The following is a 24,166-nucleotide window of genomic DNA, read 5'->3' on the forward strand; positions in this document are numbered from 1 at the left end:
CATTGTTTCTGCCTTCACAGTCAAATAAGAAGCAATGCTTCAGTTTCATAATATTCCCTTACCTGATCAAGGGAAGGCAGAATGTCATTTCCTCTTTAAGCATGGGCGAATTTTGCGAATCTGGCGTTCGCGAATTTGCGTATTCGCGAATTCCCAATCCGCAAAATCCGTGAACTCTCGCTGATTTTTTTGTGTGTTTGCAAGGTTTTCTGCAAGGTCGCGAGGGTTTGTACCAGTTCGCAATTGCGAACTTGCTTGTCAGCTCGCAACGGTCGCGACTATGTTGTTTCTATGTTTGGTTCATCGTCACAGGTTCACAACACCCTCTGTTTCACCACTGCCACCCTCTGGTTCACCCATGCCACCCTCTGGTACATCACTGCCACCCTCTGGTTCATCACTGTAGATTATGGGGGGAAAAGCAAGCACACCTGCCCTGCTTCAACTGACATGAATTAATTTGGGGTTGATTTATTAATGTGTCACTGAATTTAAACTTCCAGTCTGGCACCTGCTTCCTTATCTGTAATTTGCTTTCTATTGCAGTGCAATTTTTTCCCAGGACCTTTGTGGCCTACTTGTAGCTATTCTATGAGCCTGCTGTGAGGGTCAGAGCAGGGTCATAGAATAGTTGCAAGTAGGCAACTGAACTCTGGAGGGGCCCCTCAGGAAGCACTACAGGGAATGGTTACTAATGATGAGTTTGAACTTTTGCACCTGCTGAGTGCTTTCAGTTTTGCAAAACTCGTTTTTCTGCAATTTGGCGGGATTCGCAGGGCGCAAATTTGCGCGAGATCGAATTCGGAAGCCGCGAATTCGTGCGAATATGCAAATTGTTTTTTTAGGGGCGTGTTAGTTCGCAAGGTTTTGTGCGTTTTAGCGAGCCGCTTGTAGCGCAACGGCGCGAAGTTACCCTCACAGTCGTTCACGGGTGCGGCCATCTTGTTTGCATGACGTATTTCCGTTTCCGGGCGCGATGTGTAATCTCGCAAAGTGTACGGTTCGCTAGTACAATTTCACATGTGATCGCGAGGAAAATCACGCGCGAACCTCCCGCAGCAAAATCCAAAATGGCGCAGCAGTCACAAAATATTGAGAAAAACAACTCGGCAAACGCTGAATGAAAGTAAGTGAACGCCGCGCCCAGCAATATTGTATCACCAAGCAAAAAAATCCGCCACTTGCGAATTTGAGGATTTTCTGCAAATTCGCGAGAGTTCGCGGATTGCGAATTTACAGAAAATCCGCAAAATCCGCAGGCGGTACGGATTTTACGCCCATGCTTATTCCTCTTCTCTTAAAGTTCAAGAGAAAGTTAAATATTGCTATTTTCTGATTCCTCAGAACGTATGAATTCTTTCTTTCATTTTGTCTCTGAAAATAATCACCATTGTGTAGGTTGGAAGTAATTGCTGTTCCTTTTTAAATAAGTTCTCGGCTTCCAAATAAGCTGCTGTTTTTCTCTTGGGGGCAGCTCATTATTCCTTCTGTCTCCATGTTTTCAAGTTACTGTATTGTTTTTCCGAACGCGATCGGTGTCTTGCACATAGACACAATGTTGCGCTATTTGCATTAAAGTTTTGTGGTTCACATTAGCGAGATAAAATCCAGGAATGTGAAAAAGTATGTAAATTGTGTGAATATTATTAGCGAGAATATCATGCAGGACTGTAAAATGTGTGTCAATATTGGACTCCCTGTTTGTGTGTGTGCATCCCATTGCCTTAGATGGTCAATGTTAACGTGATTTATGGATCTTACTTTCACTGTAAATAATACTGTGAACAAAGGCAAAATGCCCTCTGTCATTTCGCTCACTAAGCCATTTGATAAATAGCCTAAATATAAAAAAATCTGAATGTTTTTCAGCCATTAACTTGAATATCCACTTCCTTTCAAATAGCCTTCTAGACAAACATTAAACAGACTCAACAATTGGCACATTTGACTGTGATTAAAATAAATCCCCTCTCTACATAGATAGGCTAAAATCAATGCTGGTCCTTTAAATACAGCCAAATTAACTTCTCTATAATACGTCACTGTAATTTAAGGCAGGTATACTGCGCTAAAGACAATTTCATATAAGAAGTGGGGGAAGAAGAGACAAGACGGAGGTAAGTCTGCACATAATAAATAACAGATCTGTTGCCAACAGTCAAACAGACATGCTAACACCAATTACTGAATAACAAAGTGATTTTCTCTCAACTGCCTGGGACATTCTAGGAATAAACATATTAACAGCTCAAGCAGTGTGTAATTTCTTGGCCTGTCAGGGCTCCCGGTGTTTTGCACTGACCGCACATACCCCAGTACAAATTCAGTACCCGCCAGAACCTAGTCTGGCCCACCACTCTGCAGTAGAGCTCAGTGAGTTCCTCAACGGCTGGAGAATCCTCATATTCCCCTATTTCCCCAACTGCGTCAAAATATTGGTGGGGGTCTCCCACCGGATCTTACTGTTTGGAGGTATTGGTAGAGGAGGCTTACCCTTCAAACAGCATATCCACAGATGCTAAAAGTACACCTATGTAGTCATATCACTCCGACAACACTGCAGAGCAAACAGGATCCAGGGAGTCTAACTCAACAGACATGAGGGGTCAGCCACAGGGAGAAGATCCCAGTGCTTGTCCCAGATTTGGACTATACCTCCCCAGAACACCTGATAAGCTATCTCCCCTCATGCCCTCTAACATCGCCTGCAGAACAGGATGCAGTATGTGCCATGGAAAGAGCCCAAAAACACCTAGACTAGAGAATGATCGCGACATCAGTACAATCCCTAGCGCCACAGATTGTTGTGTACCTCATCAACTACCATGTTGTTGGCTTTTTCCAAGTAGACAAAGCAAGAAAAATTCCCTTGACCCAGCAGTTTAAATGTTAAAATATTGAATGCTATATCCAATATGTTATAACGATACTTTATTATAAAAAATGTTTTAGTTCACATTCCATTACAAAAGATGAAACGGCATAAAGCTTCACACAAGTACAACACAATAAAAAAATTCTTCCTTTGTTAAAAACATACAGTACAAATGAATCGCGGAGAAATTGATTATCAACAATTTACAATTATGACCAGCATAATAGAGACAAACACAAAAGTAAGACCCAACCCTTGTCAAATAAAGGTGCACATTAAATTGGACTCAAAAACACTGCTGTTAATACATTGATCCAATCAATATTTAACCCGTTTGTGTCAGTCCTTAGATTGTGCTTTCAACAGCGTCAATGATTTTTGATGGCTTCTAATTAGTCATACCATCTTTTTCAAGACACAATGTTTATGTCTCTGTATTATGTCAATTGCTTTTCTGTCCCCTAAGAAAAATAAATATATATCATCAGTGACCAGATTGATACATATTGAGTTTATCAGAATGATTCATCAACATCCTCTGTATCATAATTTATTAGCACTCTCTACAATCTCCACAATCTCTATGGGCAATTGTAAACCATGTTTTACCTTTGACACAAATATTAGCGATTTCCCCTTAATACTGACCAACTTGATTGATTATTCAAAAGGAATACCCCTCACATGTTATCTCAGTATTTCTTGGCTTTTGATTTCATAAGGTCTGGCTATTTTGAAAAAGTGCCTTGTTTCCTGGGACTTGTGCTTTTGTCCTTCTCTATTCTTTACTGCAAAATCACAGCAGCCAATAAAAACACACAATTAGTTTGCATTAACTAGATTGCCCATGATGCTTCTCACAAGTCAAGCCTCCACAGCCCATAATAGCTGTCTGCACAGTCCCTTTCTTTGCAGAGAACAAAAGTCCAAGAATAACATGAACAGGTTCATTACATCCTCCAACGTGGAAGAAAACCAGGAATCCTTTGAACATAAAATCTTGAGAGCATCCATTTTCTAATCAGACTTCTTATCCGATCCTGAAACAAAGGGAAATGAAAACCCCGTAACTACTGTATAACAAAAGCCATGTCATAACATTATTCATGGGCAAGTAAGCTTTAGTACAATCTTATAAAGCCGGTGGGATAATCCTCGCCTCCTTGTCCTTAATAGAATTGAAAATTCCGGATGCGAATGCTAGCAAATTTTTGATTCTATTACAGGACCGGAGGCCTCGGATTATGCTAGTTTAACGCCTGCGAAAAACCACTGATGTAATATCTCCCATCGGCTTGTAATAAAACGTTTTGAATGTTGATTCTGAAGACCAATCAGCACAACACATGATATCTTGAATGTTAGAACCCAACATATATGACTTGGAGGCCTAGCGCACCTGACAGAATGTGCTTCAAATCTTTAGAGGTCAATACCTGCTTCTTGCATGATATATCAAAGCCATCTGGCAATAGTGGCTGCAGCCACTGATTAAAATGGTTTCTGTAAGGCAATTAATAGCTGAGAACATGTACATTTCTAATAAACTTTTAAACATTGCACCACACATAATTTAGCATTGTCAGGAAAAGCATTGTAGTCAATGTGATGTGAAAGAGTCTTAGTGCGACCAGTAATAGTAAAAGAAACTCCCGCTGGAGTAAATACTCTACCTGTAATGTCGAGAGCTCTTACATCCGAGGAATGCCTACACGCCAAAAGGCTTAACAGCTTAGCCACTTTGGCTGATAACTGTTTCCTAGAAAGGAGATTGTCAGCAGGCCAGAGATTAAATAAGGAAGTGACTAAGGATACATCCCACAACCCCGTATACTTGGGTTTAGGTGGGTTGGTGACTCGTTTGCCTTTAAGAAGCTTGCATACCATCAGTTGCATTCCAATCGGTTTCCCGTCAACCAGGTCATGACCCACTGAAATGGCCGATCTGAAATTATTGACCGAGCAATAAGCAAGGCCATTCAAAGCTTTATCCGAGAGCAAATTTAACACTTTGGGTAACTCTCCCCCCACAGGATTCAAATGCCGTTCCAGGCACCAATCCACCCAGTTTTTCCAGGCCGAGGAGTAACGTTTCCGAGTTGAGGGGGCCCAAGCCTGCTTGATGAATTCAGAAGCTTTGTCTGAAACTCCTGGCATGTGCCACTGTTGCCGGAAAGCCTCTATGCCAGCAGCGTGAGGCGTCCCTCCAGAATCATTGGATGTTACTCCTTGAGAGGGTCCAAGGGCATCGATGTCAAAGTGGGGAGCATCCTGGGAAGGTCGCAACTCTACTCCAGCAACATTGGGAACCAAGGTTGAGACGTCCACCACGGTGTCACTAGGACTATCTCTGCCTGTTGCTTGATTACCTGTGTCATCACCCTGGGGATCAGGATGAATAGGGGAAAAGCGTACTGAAGTGCGCTCGACCAATCCTGAAGGAACGCATTGGTCGCCATTGCCATCGGATCTGGCCTCCAGCTGAAGAACTGAGGAATTTTAAAAGTGAGCCTGGAGGCAAACAAGTCTATCTGAAATGGGCCTCAAATGCTCTGAAGCCACTTAAATACTTTGGAGAGCAACTTCCAGTCGCTGTAATATCTGAGATGTCTGGAATTCCAGTCTGCCACTTGATTGGACTGGCCCGGGATGTACTTCGCAATCATTGAGATCTGTTGATTGAGGAACTAATGCCAAAATTCCTTGGCTATCTAGACAAGAAGAGACAACCTCGTGCCTCCCAACTTGTTGATTTACCTCACCGCCGACATATTGTCCATGCGGAGTAGGATGCAGCAAGATGTCTGCTTTGGGGATAGCATCCAAATTGCGAATGACCCTGCAAGGAGTTCCAGGCAATTGATGTGTAGTGACAACTCTTGAGGGGACCATCTTCCACCTGTGGAGATGTCTCCGCAATGCTCTCCCCAGCCCCAGCGGCTGGCGTCGAACTCCATAACTAGCTCTGGCTGCGATCCAAATATCGCCCTGCAATTCAATACTGAAACTACTATTAAGACTGTTTATCCAGTTATGGACCCCACCAAAGATGTAGTAGACATCTAAAACCAAGCTACTGAAACCGAAAAGAGAAAATGGGAAGAAGAGGGAGGTTCTCACACAGATCAGGGGTGGGTAACAAAAGATAGGTCCAAATGGTTTCTCCCTGACAAAATGGTTCCCGTAATCATAGAAACTGCCCATGGTCCTGCACATCTAGGAGAAAAGGGAATGTTGGACAGTCTGAATTTGGTATGGCATAACAAGCATCTGCGCTCAGCAGCCAAACAAAAAGTACGAACCTGTATGATTTGCTGTCAGTTCAATCCAGGGAAAAGTGTCTCAGTTGAACAAGGAGGGTTCTATCCCCCTAATCACCCCTTTGAAGTCCTCCAAAAGGACTACATACAGATGGAGAGATGTCGAGGACATAAGTATGTCCTCGTAGTAGTCTGTACCTTGACCCGATGGACTGAAGCTTATCCCGTCCCAGACTATGGTGCCCAAACGACAGCTAAACAACTAAATTTTTCCCCTGATATGGGTTGCCCAGAGTCATATACTCTGACAACGGACAACCATTTTCCTCTAAGCTAATGGAAGCTGTTTCCCTACTGTTAGGATACACCTGGAAATTTCACTGTGTTCGACACCCCCAAGCAGTAGGCCTGGTCGAATGACATAATCAGACTCTAAAGACCAAGTTAGCCAAAATTTGTGCTGACAAACAAATAGACTGAGTTACAGCTCTTCCGGTTGCTCTCTTTTATATGCGAATGGTGGCACATTCCCGGACGGGTCTGTCCCCCTTCGAAGTCACATATGGGAGACCTCCAAAAATCTGGGGCGTCCCATCCCCTAAAAAGTTAACTGACATTTATTCGAATGTTTTGACAGATTACCTAGCTTCCTTGATGTCTGCACTACGTTCTTGTCGTTCACAGGTGACTGCAGCCTTTCCAGACAAAACCACGCCCTGGGAACACACCATCCAACCCGGCGATTGATTTCTCGTGAGAAATTTTGATTGTGCCAGTCCCCTGGAAAGAAGGTGGACGTCTCCCAAGTTGTGCTACTCACAACGAGGACTGCAGTCAAGGTCGAAGGACGAAAAGGATGGCTTCATGTCAAACCACTGCAAGAAATTCTTCGGATCAACTTCTACTGACATTTTTGCTAACCCCGGAACAATAGAGACTGAAGCGACAGACTTTGTTTCACCCCTTCCTGAACTTTCCCCCCAAGACGGGTACAGATCGCGGCTGCGATCTCATCAGAAACAAGCTAGAGACACTGCATCTGACCTCGACCTACCGGTGGCAGATTAAGTCCAAGACGTAGTCTTGGTGAAGCGGCTGCTGGGACGTGTCCGGTCACGTATGCACTATTGACTTTAAACTAGCGACAAATCATGGAAAATGTGTTCAAATCCGTAAAATTATTATATAACAAAGTTTCAATTTTCCTCTCCATCATGATTCTCATTTTCTGTATCACGGCTTGCCTAGGTTGGTTCCTTCATCTTGCTTTTCCACCTGTCTCCCCCACGCTTTTGAATAACACTGCTATGCATTCACATGTAGATCTCCCCCAGCATCTCGAGAACAGAAGAAAATAATTTTTCAATAACACGTTCATCTCCACCCTCCACCAACATCAAATGGTTATTAACAAAACCAACTGTTGGGTCTGTGGTTTAATGCCACATTTCGTACATGGGGGAATGCCTTTTATTCCTCTCCCTTTCGGCTATGCTGGATCTACCTACGCATTCTCTATGAATTCTCAGCTTCTGTTCGAAACATTCCTAAAACCAAGGCCAAGAACACTAGTACCTGGAACGAGATCAAAACCAAGACAGTACGAGCCGTTGAAAAGATGGTAAATTTCACCACGATGTTAGGACGAGCAGATAATAATGAGAATACCAGTTACTCCCTTTTTAATGTTACTACCTCCTTTAGGGAAACGTTTTCAGTCCAAAGAAGACAAACAGATCAGGGAGGATGGGCTGTGCCCCATAAGGGCCTATTTTGTGTAAGAGGAAAGGGCAAGGGTCAGAAAATGGGAGACAGCGAGTGTAATAAGACATACACCCTACCTGACCTAAATTTCCCAACGATGGCCACGGCCCCCAACATCTATTTTATCTGTGGACCCCACGCCCGTACTTGGCTACCTCAAGACTGGTCCGGGAAGTGCTACCTTGCATTTCTCCTCCCCCCTACCTACACCGCTCTGGCAGATTACCATCTAAGTGATCCTCCGACCGTAATAAATAGACGGCGAAGGGGGGTCATAGATGCTGAAGATACAGCGGACCAAGAGGCTGGCGATTTCTTCAAAGGAATCATCCCTTTCTGGGGACCTATGATCAAAAGCCGCCACATAAGACAACTAACTTGTGTAGTTCAGGGAACCATAAACGAGACCGCTGGTGTGTTAAGCAACATCACGGCTGAGATGGCTTCCGACAGACCTATGATGTTGCAGAACCGTATGGTTCTAGATATCATATTGGCTGACCGTGGTGGCGTATGCGAACTGATCGGGTCCAGCTGTTGTATATACATTCCAGATAATGCACCCCCGGTGTATTCTGCTATTTCCCGCCTTCATGTACTTTCCAGAAAGCTAGATGCAGACACTGATGCCTGGTCCCTGACGGGATTGCTCTGGGGCCTCCTGTCCTCATGGGGATGGAAGGCACTTACAGTCATCGGTCTCAATCTAGCCATTCTCTTCACCTGTTGCCTCTGTATTCAATGTGGCCCAGCACTCTGTAGTTTCTGTATCACTACCTGCATTCCCGGACCCCAAACTAAAAAGAAAAGGAAGGAAGAGATCATGTTACAGGAACAAGTAGACAACTTAATGAACATAGAGGTAGATTAAGAAAAAACAATGTTAAAAGGGTATATTATGGGACAAGGAGGGAATGTGGAAAATTAATATTTTTCATTATGTATGTCCCATTATACACCCTCTGTTTCTCGTCCCGAACCCACCATGGTAGAAACTAGAAAACACGGGCACATGAACGTAAGGTCGCACTCAACGTGCTACTTCCTCTAATTACAACCACGTATTCTTATGTCCAAGCCGATTCCAAGAAACGAGCCCCGTTGCAACCACACATCCTTATGGTCAGGTTGATTCCGAGAAATAAGCCCCTGTTCGCCAAGACACAACGACCAATTCCGAGGAACCAGGGCCCGTTTGCTAAAGACAAGACACCAGACATCCTGTCAACAACCAGTTCTCTTTTTTCTCTCTCTCTCTCTCTCTTATCTAAGGAACCAGCCTAGGGTTATTTCTTAACACTCTGCCTCTGCCGTGACTTCCTCATGATTAAACACACCGTCACGCTTCTTCCTGTCATGACTTCTGTATGATTTTGACACAGTTACGCTGCCATGACTTCTGTAAGATTACTATAATGTAAACAACAAGGACCCCCTGTTCGGAATTAAGGATTCCTTAAGACAGGGAAATAAACTGTGTGTGTATAATAGCATAATAACAAGCAGAAGGGAAGGAGAAATGCAAAAAGAAACCACAAAAGCACTTAAATGCAAAAAAGACACTTTTTCATTTAATAAATGTTCATATTAAAACGAAATATACATCAATGACAATATTACATAAAATTCAGCCAAGAACATGAATAAACAAATTATACAGTGTTAACAAAAATTCATCATATATTAAAAAAGGACCATAAAGTGGCAATCAATGCTTTCCGACACGCGTTTCGGCGTTACAAGGACGCCTTCTTCAGGAGCCACAATTTCTGTCTGAAATATACAATTAAAAATATTAAAAAATAATCAATTCCATAAGTTAAAAATTGGTTATCACCTAAGGTACCATATCAAAAACAACATAATTATTATTGTGTCTATAACATAACCAATTCAAGACATTCATCAGAAAATACAATAACATTATTTAACCAATGCCAAAACAGATTCCTAAATGACACACCTTCCCTATTTGCTGTGGCAATATAATAATTGTCGAACAAAGTACAACGTTAGTATACATTTATATATTTGAGCAGTTGTTTGATAACTAAGCTAAGGACATATGAAACCAAAGTAGGGAACTCCCTACTCCAAACCAACGGTAGATGGTAATGGAATAGTGTATAAACCTGCAACTATTTGGGGGAGCAGGGGTGGGGGTTGGGGGGCGGGAGGGGGGGGTTTGTGATGAAAAAGAAAGGAGAGCCAGGACTGATCGCTCAATGGCTGCTGATAGCTAAATTAGAAATTGATAGATATAGCATCGTTAATTCAGAATTAATCTATGATAGTATAGTATAAGACGAGTATACTTACACATAGAAATTCCCAAAAATGGCTATTGCAAACTTTTGTTCCCTTAGATATCCTTAATCAGTCTTATTCCAATGATGAAGAAAATATGTCTTTTACTAACTGTGAATCAAACAAGGGTACGTATTATATTTCAGGCACCATTTTTAAAGTGTAATACCGTAGAGCGATACAAGGGTTAACACAGATTACTATATTCAAATAGCTAGGAAATTATAGGTTAAGTTATAGATATTATATATTTAATGAACGATTATTTCGGTTCAAAACCTATTTGTATTTGGAGAGATGCCCTTGTGGTGAGCCTATAGTACACAACGTATTTATGTTTCTATTCGTAAACCCTATCTATGGTGTCAATATTAAAAATGTAAGAATACAAAATTTCTAAACGTTCAAACCCTGAGTGTCAGGAGACTGATTTTCTTCCCAATTGTGCTCATTAGTTTCCGCCTCATCTCTCGACTTAATTTTCAACTTCGTTTAGAAAATATACTCACTTAATATAAGTGTTGAGAAATTCCGTGCAGTGTATAGTCTCCCCCGTCAATAAAAACGCATTCTCTATTTCATAAAAAAGCTTCGGAGCTGCAGTGATACATGAGCCAAAGAGAAAGGAAAGGCAAAGCATGAGCCCTATTGTTTGTACCTGTGTTTTCACGGACTTATACAAATCGCTAAGTTCTGTAAGATTACGACACGGCTATCCGAGTATTACTGACTTTCGTAAAATACAACGCAGCTATCCGAGTTTTGCTCAAGGGAAGCTCTTTCCTCTCTTGTATGTCTAAAGTGTATAAATACCATGTTTTCTTTGATTAAAGTAGAGACTATTCCCGAGCCTCCTCAGGTGACGGAGCTCTCCCTTAACTCGAGTTACTGAATAAAGACCCTTGAAATCTAACCACAACGGACTCTGCTCTTCATGCTTGACCTTATTGATATTATAGAAATTCCGATCAAGGTAAAGTACTAAAATATTTACCACATGCCCACCACCTTTATGGTCACAGTTACGCTACAGTTTCCCGGATATCCCAAACATTGGGTCCCTCATGTCACAGACAATGAAACCAAATGAGGATCCAGGACAGTACATCTCACGACTGAAGGAAAATTGGCATTAAGAAGTGGGGGAGAAATGGAATGCAACAGGAGTGCACTGTAGATTTTTCTATCTCACAGTAAAAAAAAAAGATTGCCCGTAGAGATGCTGAAAAAGCTAAATGACATAGATGCCATGGAATCCAAACTGTGGCCTGAGTTTCCGGACCACATCATTCATTTTTGTAAAAAGAAGCAAGAGCAGGATAGGAACAGGAAGGTAGAATTTGATAATGCAGCTGCCAAGCTACTCCAGCAGAAGATTATTAAGAAAAAAAAGACTCACCGGACACAGTCATGTTTGCAGCGCCAGTTAAAAGATGACTGCTTTTGCAGGGTTTCCCCAAACTGCACTGAATGCATTACCAGGGAACACATATAATTTTGCACCTCACATGCAGCTACAGCCCCCATACAACAATCAGCCTCAACAGCCATAAGATAACAGACAGCAAACTAGGGCAAGATAGTTGAAACACATGAATGAAGGGCAAGAGAGGAAGGCTTGAACAAGTAATGGCCAGAGAACAATTAGGGACTTTAATATGCTACTATTATTAGAAACCTAGACACTATCAAAAGGACTGTCACACCAGACTGAGGGTTGAGGTGAGGGCAATAAGTACAGGACCGCTATGACAGAACTCTGCCCAGCCTTCACAGCCCAGGCAATTCAGCCCCAAATAATGTATTTCTATGTGCCACCAATCCAACAACAGCCCATGTAGCAAACAGTGTCACTCCTCCAGGTACCCTCATAATCCCAAATGCAGGCACCTATCCAGCAAGGACAGGCACCTATACAAATAAAACAAACACCCATGTACCAAATGATGTCCCAAGCACCAACATTTCAAATGACATCATAATTTGCACCTCAAGAGGTTTCCTTCCAACGACACATTTGCACAGGGCACCATTGAACAATACCAAACAGGAGGCTATAGTTGTTCGGACAACCCACAGAGAATTTGTGTGTGTCCAGTTTTTATCACCATAAACAACAAAACGTACAGCTTTCTTATTGACACAGGTGCTACGTACTCCTGCATTAAAGGAGGATAACTGCCCATTTCAGATCAGATAGCAGACACACAGGGAATTTCTGGGGCAACAGGGTCCCTTTCACCAGGCCAATGCCAATAGAGAAAGGAGGTCACAATGTAGAGCAAAGACTGCTCTACTCGCCACGTTCTCCAGTGAATCTCCTGGGACGTGACCTCATGGCAAAACTCAATATAGCCATCCACTATAATTAAGACAGTACAATGACCTGCTCAATTCCAGGCACAAATTAGGCCAGAATGATTGCAGTGTCTGTGGGCTCCTTCTTGGGCAATCAGATCAGAGCCCGCCCGGTGATGAAGAGGTGTTCTCCACTGCGGTATACATCAGTGTTGCCACAACACCAGAACTGAAGGGCTGTACTGCCCAAATACTGAAAGAGTTTCTCTTTCGGCGACAGTCACAGGATTCCCGACTGCCCAACAAACAAATGGACTTAGACATACAAAGTCTCGAAATAATACCAACATACGGAGCCCTCCAAGCATATGATGACCGTGCCCACACCTGGACCTGCGTCATTTTCATCAAACCAGGCAAGTCAGGGAGGGACATTTTGGACGTTCAACTGTTTGGCCCCCATGAAGACCATTCAAAAAATGTGGATTGTCAAAGAAAATGCATTTCCCCTCTTAGTGACAGTAGAAATAAGAACACAAACGTCAGGTAAACCATTTGATTCCATACATGAGACTGCCAACCTCTGGACCGATAGGCCCAATGATGTGGGCCTCATTCGGGCTGCTGCCCCATTCAGAATAACTCTGAAACAAGGCACCATACTCCCAAGAGTGCATTAGTACCTCCTGTCTAAGGAATAATAGGAGGGTAGTGTGCCCAGCATACAAGCATTACAGGATCAGAGAGTCATATACCCCTGCACATTTCCCTGCAACACCAGTCTGTTTCCTGTGCACAAGACAAATACTAATAAGTGGGGTTTAGTACTGGACCTGCGACCCCTTAATGATCTTGTCGTATCAGAAATCCCAATTGTCCCAGACCCCACAAACATTCCCCCTGACACTAAACACTTTTCTGCCATTGACCTGCAGAATGCCCTCTTCAGTGTCCCACTTCATCCACACAGCCATTGCCTAACAGCTTTCAGTTTTCGTGGTACCCAGATGTGTTATTCCAGGTTACCTCATGGGGATTGTGAGTCTCCAAGTGTCTTTAACAGAATAGTAAAAGCTGATTTGTCTAACTTTCAATGTGATAGCTCCCTGTTACAAAATGTTGACAGCATTCTGATTTGCAATCCCATAGAACCGCATGCAGAGAGGACACCATTGCCCTATTGACCACCTTAGCACAGAGAGGATACTAGGTAGACAAAGGGAAGCTTCAATATCGGCAGGAATAAGTCAAATACATTGGCCAATTTCTCTCAGCCTCAGGTAGACGAGTTATCCCAGATCAAGTTGAGACAATTAAGCATACACCTGAACCACAAACAGTGAAAGAAATGCAGAAATCTCTTGGTTTAGTCAACTATGTCCATCAGTGGGTCTTTGATTTCTCCAACATCACTGCCCAAATGCTGAAGGTTGGAAAAGTGGTCTAGGGCAGACAAGATAAACTAGATTTGACACCTGAAAGGAGGACAGCATTTGCACAGTTGGAAAATGAAATAAATGCACCAGTATTGTGGTCCCCTGACTACACCAAAGAATTTTACCTGTTCATTCACTGTGACGTCCAATTTGTGACAGCAGTCCTTACCCAGAAGTACCCCATGGGCAATAAGCCTACTCTTACCACACAGAGAGTATTGAGCTGAGAAGTAATACTTTCACTGAAGGTTGTTAATAAACACAGTAAACTCAGCAACATTCTTTGCCCACCCCATTTCCACTACAAATGATGTTTTACAAATTAACCCAACTGGACCTGGACCTGAATTTGATATTACCATCAAAGAGAATTTAAAATTACAATTCAAATGAGTGAAAGAAGCATTGTTCCAGCTGTTGCAAAACGACATTTATCACATATTAAATAAGGTAACACAGAGCTAGTCTATTGGAGAGCAAGCCTTATTGCAGTGAGAAACAACTTTGGGAAGAATTGACTGCAATGGCTTACAAATTTTACATACAGGGAACTTATTTTCAAATGCCTTGCACTTTGCCCTATAAGCATTTAGGGCCTAATTGAGGGGAAACTTAAAAGGATGGTTTAGGCCTTAGCATTTTACAGTGCTACCTCAGCGGGTAGTGTAATGAGTGCTGCAGGATGCTTGTAGCATTTAATTTACAGTCACTGGGTTCATGTTTTATCATTTACTATAGACTTAGAAGTAAATTAAGGAGTTCAAATATGTGCATATCAATGTTACCATTTTTGGAAGGGAAAGCACAAGCACTTTACCACTTGTTAGCAGAAGTAAAGTCCTGAGAGCCAACAAAAACGTGCTCAGCAAACAAATAGGGTATTAATATTAAAGACAAAAGTTGTTTAACATGAGACCACATTATAAGAAAACAGTTGGAAGCAGCTTTTCTTCCGGCGATATTTCACATGCTATTGCATCTTACACACACACACACTCAAACATACACTATTCAATCCACAAACAACTAAAGCCTGTGTTAGTGACGGAAGTGTTAGCGACCCTAACCCTGGGTGATCACTGTTCAGGTATCACAATGTGACTCTCAGGAAGTTGCCTTCATTGACTCTCACACTGGTAGTCTGGGAGTTGCTAGCTCAGTACAGTGCATGCCAGCCTAATACATCTCAATGAAAATTTCTATATACTAACTTGTATCAACAAAATTTGAATATCAACCTTATCGATCGTCAAGTGATGTGTAACATCGGTTTTCAAAGCTTTATAACTTGTCGGATGATTTTTTTCATTCTACAATAGCATGCAATTGCATACAACTATCAAGAAACAAAAGAAGTTGCCTACACTACTTCGCACCATGTTTATTTTTTATTATTTTGTTCTAATTTATCAGTGCAATTATAGGTCTAATATACAGATAACGCTAGCTGCCTAGCACGCAGTAGCTTTCAAATCCATTATATATTAATTTCGTTGTTAAGTTGATAAACTACAATGGGGAAAAGGTTGCAACACAACACTTGACTTCCTAGATCAGAGTTATTGAGAAATGATGCATGAATGCTTGAAATTGGCAGGCTTCCTTCATCACACTAAGAAACCCCATTAACGTCACAGAGGAGGGAATAACTTACAAACATAGCGAGGCAATTACTTTTTATAGTATCATTCTCAGCATGGCAAAATGCTATATGAGAGTTAAACTGACTGCAGAAATCACCGCTCATTGATTTATCTCACTGACTTCATTTAATTGTTTACTCAATATACTAATTAAAAACGGTGTTTTTGACTGTTTTAGATAGGCTTTCGGTAGGTTTAAATTAATACTTCATAGATTAGTGGCACACATACAAAACTATAACTTATTACAGAGAGTTACCCTTGGGCAATTTTATCTTGATGCCATATTGTGAAAGATCCACTGAAAGTCACTAGCACATTGCTGCCTGTGAATTCATTTTGCATGTGTGCTCCATCTGCATATAATGTGTACCACGGTCAGCTGGTTCACCTCTTAGGTCCAATTTCCAATGTTGCTGGTAACAGCAGGCACGAGCACATCATAATTACAAGCTCCTTTGAAACATCATGGCTCTCTTTACTTTCACCTAAAGATGTCTAGTGCTGACAGCAGCTGAAATCTCCTTGTGAAAGTACAGGGGAACTTAGGGGGCATATTACCAAGGCAGGCAAACTGAAATTATCGCCGATTTTGCGGCCTTATTAACAAGCTGTCGCTAACTGATGTTAGAGACAGCTTTTAGGTGATAGCGAGCGGTTTGGGGCCAGCTTTGCATGTCAGCAATATTTATCGCTAATGACATGCAAAGTAACGAACCTATTAGCGGCTGAAAGCAGTCGCTAACATCTCTATTGCCTATTATCAACGCAGGCGTAGAGATTAAAGTATTCGCGCAAAGCACGAATATCGACAAATCCTTACGCCTGCTCAGACCACTTCTTAGCCTATATATCCAATGAGAGGTGGATTTTCAGGTTAAGCCCCTAGTACCGATAATGCCTGAATATTGCTGTCGCTAACGCTAGATATTTTATCGCTTTGGAGATAAACGTTGCTAATAGCACGTCATCTCTGCGATAAAATCCAGAGATGCACGGCGATAAAAAAAATGTCGCTGAGCTTATATAGCGATAAATATCGCCAGTTGTTAATAACATGCCCCTAGGTATTTCCGAGGAATATGACCTAGAATTGCGATTCCCATGGTAAATTTAGCATTACTCAGGGTCGAAACTGCAGGAATTCCAGGAACTACACGTACCCCAGTATCAGTAACTTCGGGAGTGTGTAAAATATGGACCATTTTACAGGGCACCAGAGTGCAGGTAACTCTTGAGTTCCCATCTCATGAGAGGTGAGTGGGGTCTCAACCATTAAAATATGGTACAAAACTGTGATTGACCAAGCAATACCTCAAATGAAGCGCAAAGCTTTTTGTTTACGTTAATCATGTTACATGTTCCCTAACTCATCAATTAATATTCCAGACTAAGGACGGGCAGGATTAACCTATTATGTGGGCACCTTAAAACATGTTTTCAATATGTTTGATTGTAAACATGCTAGTTCCCTTCGTGGCCTCCAATGAATACATGTAAACTGTGGGGTCACCCAGTAAAATGTGCTCTTTGGAAATGCCAAGTATCAGGGCCCTCTTTCCTTTTTAGGACAGGAGCAGGAACTTACGTCTCTTTACACTCCCAGTAACTATTTTTAGTGCCCAAAAACAGTAGGGTTTCAAATCGCATAATGCATGCCGTAAATGTTATGTCATAGAAAACATTAGGGGGGGTTAGAGTGGGGGCTGTAAGCTGGACGATGAACACCGCAGACCACTATTGATTTGCTTGCTAAAACAAGTGCAACTATATTAAATTAAAATAAATGCATATTGACTTGCACAACTGCTCAAAACGACTCATCCTTGCAGTGGCACGTGTGCGCTAAATCATATATGGTGTCCTGTGTGAAAAAGGCACAAGTCCACTAAGAGTAGATCCAAAAGCACCTGCTCAGAGAAAATACCATACCTCATTGCACAAAAAGTGAAAAGCATTCTGAAAATAATTAGTTTTGTTTGATGGTTCCCCCTTTTGCAAACTAGATAAACCTCAGCTGATGCATCTTGAATATTACTTATGTTCTGTGGCAGTATTTAGCGGTGTACAAGGCTGAATTGTGGAGCATTAGTGACAAAATTTGTTATATGCAAATATAACTGTAAATATAGGATGAAATGTTACATCAAATGAATTAAAAATAAAGAGGTATCTAGAAAACAGTTTTGGGCTGTGACTTACTTCTGCCCCTTTTTAAAGATTTCGAACAAGGGCAGGACTAAAGAGTGTCTTTTGTGACGTTCTCAAACCACTCACCTTACTAGTAGGAAGTGAGCACAAATTTCTCTTCCAAATGATGTCAATTTTAGAGGAAATAAGACCTAATAGGGTGAACTGAATAGATAACGTGTCAACTTTAACAGAAATGTCACAGCAAATATCAATCAAATTCTTTAGTGCAGAAAAGGCCTTTTGCTCTACGAGTCGTTGAAACAAAATAAATGGCTACCAATTAAGATTTCTAAGGGGTCACACCTGTGGCAGAACATATTCATCCATGTTCTTCCGTGCAGCGCCCTCCCTAACCAGATAGCAGGTAAATTAATTATACCACACACGGAGCTCAATATTACCCCTCTTCATTTCTTAGAGTGTAACCAGAAACTGAAATTCTCGACCCTCCCAAGATAATCCCTTCTTTTGTCACTGACAATACATCATGCACATTCTTGAATTTTGGATATTCATTATTGTTATCAAGAGGTTGAACGTGTGTTCTCAAAGATTGGTGCATAATAATGTCTTTAAGTATGAACATGTTCCTATCTGCATTTATAGCAGCATTTACATGCCCCACCCAATCATGTATGTCACAAGACTATGGACACATTAGGCACTATAGGGGTCCTGCTCTCTATAATACACAAGACACTACATCTCCCAAATTTAAATAAAAAGTAAAAACAAAATATCAATATATATATATATATAAATATATATATATATATATATATATATATATATATATATATATATATATATATATATATATATATATATATACATATATATATATATATATATATATATTACCTACTGGCGGTCGCCAGTAGGTATATATAGTTAGGATTTTTTTCCTATGGGATTTTTGAAAATTCTATGTCGAATAACTTTTGCGTTTGTGGACGGAATTGGCTGAAATTTTCAGGAGAATGGCACATTTTGTTTCTGAGTAGCCCTTGAAAATTTGGGGGGGTTTCGTCAAGGGGGGGCCGAGAAAAAAGGGGAGTCCCAAAACGCGTTTTTCCTATTCATTTTTCCATAGGGCGGTTGGAATCACTTTTAGCTCGAACGGCTGAATGGATTTACACGAAACTTTGCAAAATTGTAGATATGGTTTGCCCGACGTGCCTTTGCTATGTCTCAATATATGTGCTCCAGTGGATTTTGAGAAATTAACGTTTTTTAAAAACAGATATATCTGTGACAGCGCTCCGGTTCGCGCCCCGGTTCGCGTACCTGACGCGTAACGGAACTTCGCTAGGAGAAGCGGATTGGCTCCCCGGTGACTGTGAACATTCTAAACAGTCCGGAGTGGCCACCATCTTGTGTCTCGGTAGGATCGAGACACAAGATGTGGCAAAAACAAAGGAGGAAATGAGCATAAGGGGGCAGAGTACATCCTCCCTGACCCCCTAGGTTTGATGAGGGGGCTTTAAAAGGGCCCCGCGGGGAAAAAAATAAATAATTTGTATTATCGTTTTTTTTGCGGGGGGAGCGCTCGGTACGCGCACCGCCCGGTTCGCGTACCTGACGCGTAACGGAACTTCGCTAGGAGAAGCGGATTGGCTCCCCGGTGACTGTGAACATTCTAAACAGTCCGGAGCGGCCGCCATCTTGTGTCTCGGTAGGATCGAGACACAAGATGTGGCAAAAACAAAGGGGGAAATGAGCATAATGGGGCAGAGTACATCCTCCCTGACCCCCTAGGTTTGATCAGGGGGCTTTAAAAGGGCCCCGCGGGGAACAAAAAAATAATTTTTATTATCGTTTTTTTGCGGGGGGAGCGCTCGGTACGCGCACCGGGAAGCGGTCCAGGAAGCGTAATATTGGGAAAATAGGATGAAAGAATGTTCAAATATTGTATGTTTATCGATTGTTCTTTTTTTTATTTTTATTTTTATTTTTTTATTTAAGTACCAACATGTAGGTACCAATGTAGAGTCTAAAAATAAAAATACACCGTTTCATTTGTAGATATCTTGCATGTTGTTTCAGAAGTTATTTTGGTATATGGAATTCATAGCGTAGTCTGACAGGAAAGCAGAAACACCATGGAGGCAGGAGATGATAAAGAGATGTTAAATAAACATTGGAGATAATATAGTGGAAGAAAGGAAGTAACTATGAGCAAACTTTCTATGTAACACAAAAAAGTTGCACAGTATATTTAAAGTCTAATTTTACATTATGATCAATTTGCTACTAGTTTACAAAATACATATAAAAATGAAAAATGTCTCAAACAATTTTTGAATTATTAAATATAAATTTATTTTTCTGATTCGTTTTCAAAATTAAAAAGAACTTCTAATAATTCATTGTCAGATTTTTTCTCATTTTCAATTAGGTAATCTACAGATTCTACACATTGCAGAAGTTCAAAGTCCCGTGATTCATCAAAGAATTCAGAGTCACTTTCTGTATCTATGTTGCATTCTGCAACAATTTCGAAGTTATTTTTTTTCTCTCCTTCCATTTTTGTGCTGTAAAATGAATTTTAAAAAAATATATCAGTACAGATAGGGCACTGTTGGGTTTAAGTACAGACAGGTAGTTTGGTTTTTTAAACAGTGATTTTATCTTTGGGCAGTGTATGGTATCAGACTGGAAGGAGAAATATAATAAAATGTATGAGATAAAGTCTAAGTCAATTCTTAATTATACAAGACAAGCCTAACTCCATCCATAACTAAAACAGAGAAGTCTATCTTATTCTATAAGTATTACAGAGGGATAGTATATAACTATCAGAAAATGTTTTCCTAATTAACTAAAAGTGCAGAACATACTTCAGTTTTTAAAATAACATCTTACCTTTCAAAAAGAAGTTTAAGTTCTCAGTTGAAATGCACTTGATATGTACTTCAGGAAGTAGTAGTCAAAATGGCTGTGTTTCTCTCTCTTTCTTTATATATATTCAGGTACATAACCAATCAAATGTCATGAAATAATAGAAGATATTGAAAGTAGTATTTTGATTGGTTGTCAATTCTAACACTTTATAAGTGTTTTTGTTAGGTAATTTACCTCAGGATATTTAGTCAGGCTTACAGCATAATTTTCTCAATGGAATTCCATCAAATTTGGGTAAATGGTAGGGACTGCTATGTAGTAGGGCCTATTCTATATTTGATGAAAGTGTCTCTAGTGGTTTTTCTGTAAATTACTTTCCCACCTTTTTTTAACGAGCGCTTACCGGTGCGCTCCCCGGTACGCGAACCGGCAGCGTTACGAAAGTCCTCCATTTTGTGTATCTGTAGAATTGAGACACAAGATGGAGGACAAACAATGTTAATGGGTAGAAGGGGGCACGGTAGGCACTTTGTGACCCTCTAGGTTTTCTTAGGGGGGATTAGGACGCTGATATATGCAAAAATAAAAAATAAACAATTTTGGAAAATTTCGTGGGGGGAGCGTCCGGTGCACGCACCGGTAAGCGAACCGGGAAGCGTACTTTGGTAAAAAAAAAAGTTAGAAAAAGATAAACGTTTTGAATGATCAGAGGTAGGGTAGCTCTGAAATGAGCTAATGGGTTCTGTGGCTAATTTAGGTACTTACAAGTAGGTTCCAATGCACACTTTTAAATAAAGGACGAATATTCTATTCCCTTCATCGGGGAAGTGCACACCATCTCTTCTGTAGATGTCTTGAATGTTGTAACGCAAGTTATTGTTGTATATTAAACCCATTCCATAGTCTCTCATGTAAGCAGAAACAGATTTATTCACATGTTTCCGTTCTTTCTCAAATTGTGGAAAAAATTGGTTGGACCACTTACATTTCTGTCTTTGACATATATTGGAATATACCAAGGCAGTTTGGGGAAAAAGTGTCATCAATTGAAGAAAGGTGTTCTTTAAAAGCATTTCCAGACCAACCCCAGTCATAGTGCCCAAATCATTTCCACCACAGTGCACTATTAAGAGGTCAGGGTTTGGCCGATGCATAACATTTTTTTATTAAAAACATATAAAATATATTTTTGAATTAAAATAAGAATACATTTTACAGCTTTTGATATTTACTATTAAAAAAACCATTGAAATTCACTGAAAAAAACCATAAATTTGGTATACCAACTAACCAATGGTTCCTATATAGACAGCTAGAAGAAACAGTGAAGGCTGTTAGACCTAGGATTCGGATTCAGGAGCTCAACCCAATTTTGAAATATGTGAGGAATGGTGGTAAGAAGATAAAAACTGGCTACAGCTATCTTCTTCAGGGCTTGGGGGATGATATTGGTCGAGTGGAATCAGACTGGGCGGAAAGAATTAATGATCCAGATGTGGATATTGATTATGTTCTTGCAATGAATAAAAAGGTGTTAAGAGCTTCGAATTTAAAAGCACAGCATTATAAAACTATTTTTAATTTATATTATACACCTGCCAAACTGTATAAATGGGGTAAGAGGGATAATGATAGATGCCCCAGGTGTGATCAAGGACCAGCAGACTTACCTCATGTGTTTTATAAATGCCAGAATTTGAATCCGGTCATTATGGAAATCGAAAGATTTGTAACAGGGTTGTTAGAGGAACAGATCACCTTATCCCCTACTATGGTTTTGATCGGTAGGGATGCTAGTCTAAGGCTAGAGTATGAAGCGGAAGCCTTTATCTTCATTTCCATGGCTGTTCTGAGGATTTTAATCTCGGCTGGATGGAAAGATCCGGTAGCCCCCACCTTCCAGTTGTGGATAACTAAACTGCTGGGAATACACAATAGTGAGGAATGTCTGTACGAGTTTAAAGGAAGAAGAATGAGGGAATTGGGTTTGAAGATATGGGCCCCGCTAAAGAAATGGAGAGAAAATAGATGAGTAAGAATGTAAGGATCATAATGATGAGATTTAAGTTATTATTTATATGTTAGTCGCATGTCTTATCGTCTGATTAAGTTGAACTTTTTTGACTGTTTATATTTTGTTGTTTTGTGTACTTTTTCTGTATATCTGAATTGTATTTTGGTAAGCTATGTATGTATGTATTTTTCTTTTGTTGCCCTGAATCTTCTCAATAAAAAAAAAAAAAAAAAAGAAAAAAACCATAGGTTATAGACCATATATAGTTAGGAATTAGCATTTACAAAACCTCAAAAATTCACTGAAAAAACCATAGGTTATAGACCATATATAGTTAGGGATTAGCATTTACAAAACCTTATTTTACTCGCACAAAACCATTGAAATTCGCATATATAGTTAGTTCCACTAACTATATATTGCGTACCCGCAATCCACTGCTGATCATGTCACAATTTACATCATTCATGACATGGTCAGTGACATTACTGATGACATCACTGATGACATCTCAAATGACATCACTGATGACATCACTGATGACAACATCCAGTGACTGTATGTTTCTGTAAAGTTAAAATATGTCTTACATATTGAAGAATGAATGGATGTATAAGTGTCTGGATGAAGGATTTAGTAGGTGCATGACTGACTGTATGAGTGAGTGATTAAATGTGTCTCACTGAGTGCATGGGTTAGTGACTAAACTGTCTTAATTTGTGCATCATTATGTCTGTTGTTCTGTAAACTGCTGCATGTGTTCATCAGTAGCTATATGAGTAACTATATGGGTTATTGATTGGTTGCCCAAGTATTTGTATGGGAGACTGAGTGTGTGTGTGTGGGTGACTGGGAGGTGTATGACTCTGTGCATAGATGTGTGAGCAGTTGATTCACTAGATGTATGGGTTCAAAAGTGCATGTGGAAACAGCTGTATGGGCAGTTGACTGTGTGCATGAGTGTATTGGTGAGTGAATGGATATCTCAGTGCTACATGTCAAAGTAAGTACATATGTAAAACACAGTACATGTGAGAGTTGACATATATAAATAACTGTGCATAAGAGCCAGTGAATGTGTGAGTGGCTGTATGGATCATTGTGAACTTGTATCAGGGATTGTATAAGAGAGTAAATATGTGTTAGTATATGTTTGAATAAGTAAGGTGTGTATAACTGTATAGTTGAGGAAATGGAGGTGTGATTGATTCTTTGCATGACTGACTTAGAGTCTGAAGAGGTTCAACGTATTATCACATGAATGATATCATCAGTGATGTAATCAGTAATGTCAAATGAGATGTCATCAGTGATGTCATCAGTGATGTCATTTGAGATGTCATCAGTGATGTCACTGACCATGTAATGAATGATGTAATATGTGACATGAACAGCAGTGGATTGCGGGTGCGCGATATATAGTTAGTGGAACTAACTATATATGCGAAATTCAATGTCAACTCTCACATGTACTGTGTTTTACATATGTACTTACTTTGACATGTAGCACTGAGATATCCATTCACTCACCA

The sequence above is a fragment of the Lissotriton vulgaris genome, chromosome 1_1 (assembly GCF_964263255.1).
Source record: "Lissotriton vulgaris chromosome 1_1, aLisVul1.2, whole genome shotgun sequence".
NCBI lineage: Eukaryota > Metazoa > Chordata > Amphibia > Caudata > Salamandridae > Lissotriton > Lissotriton vulgaris.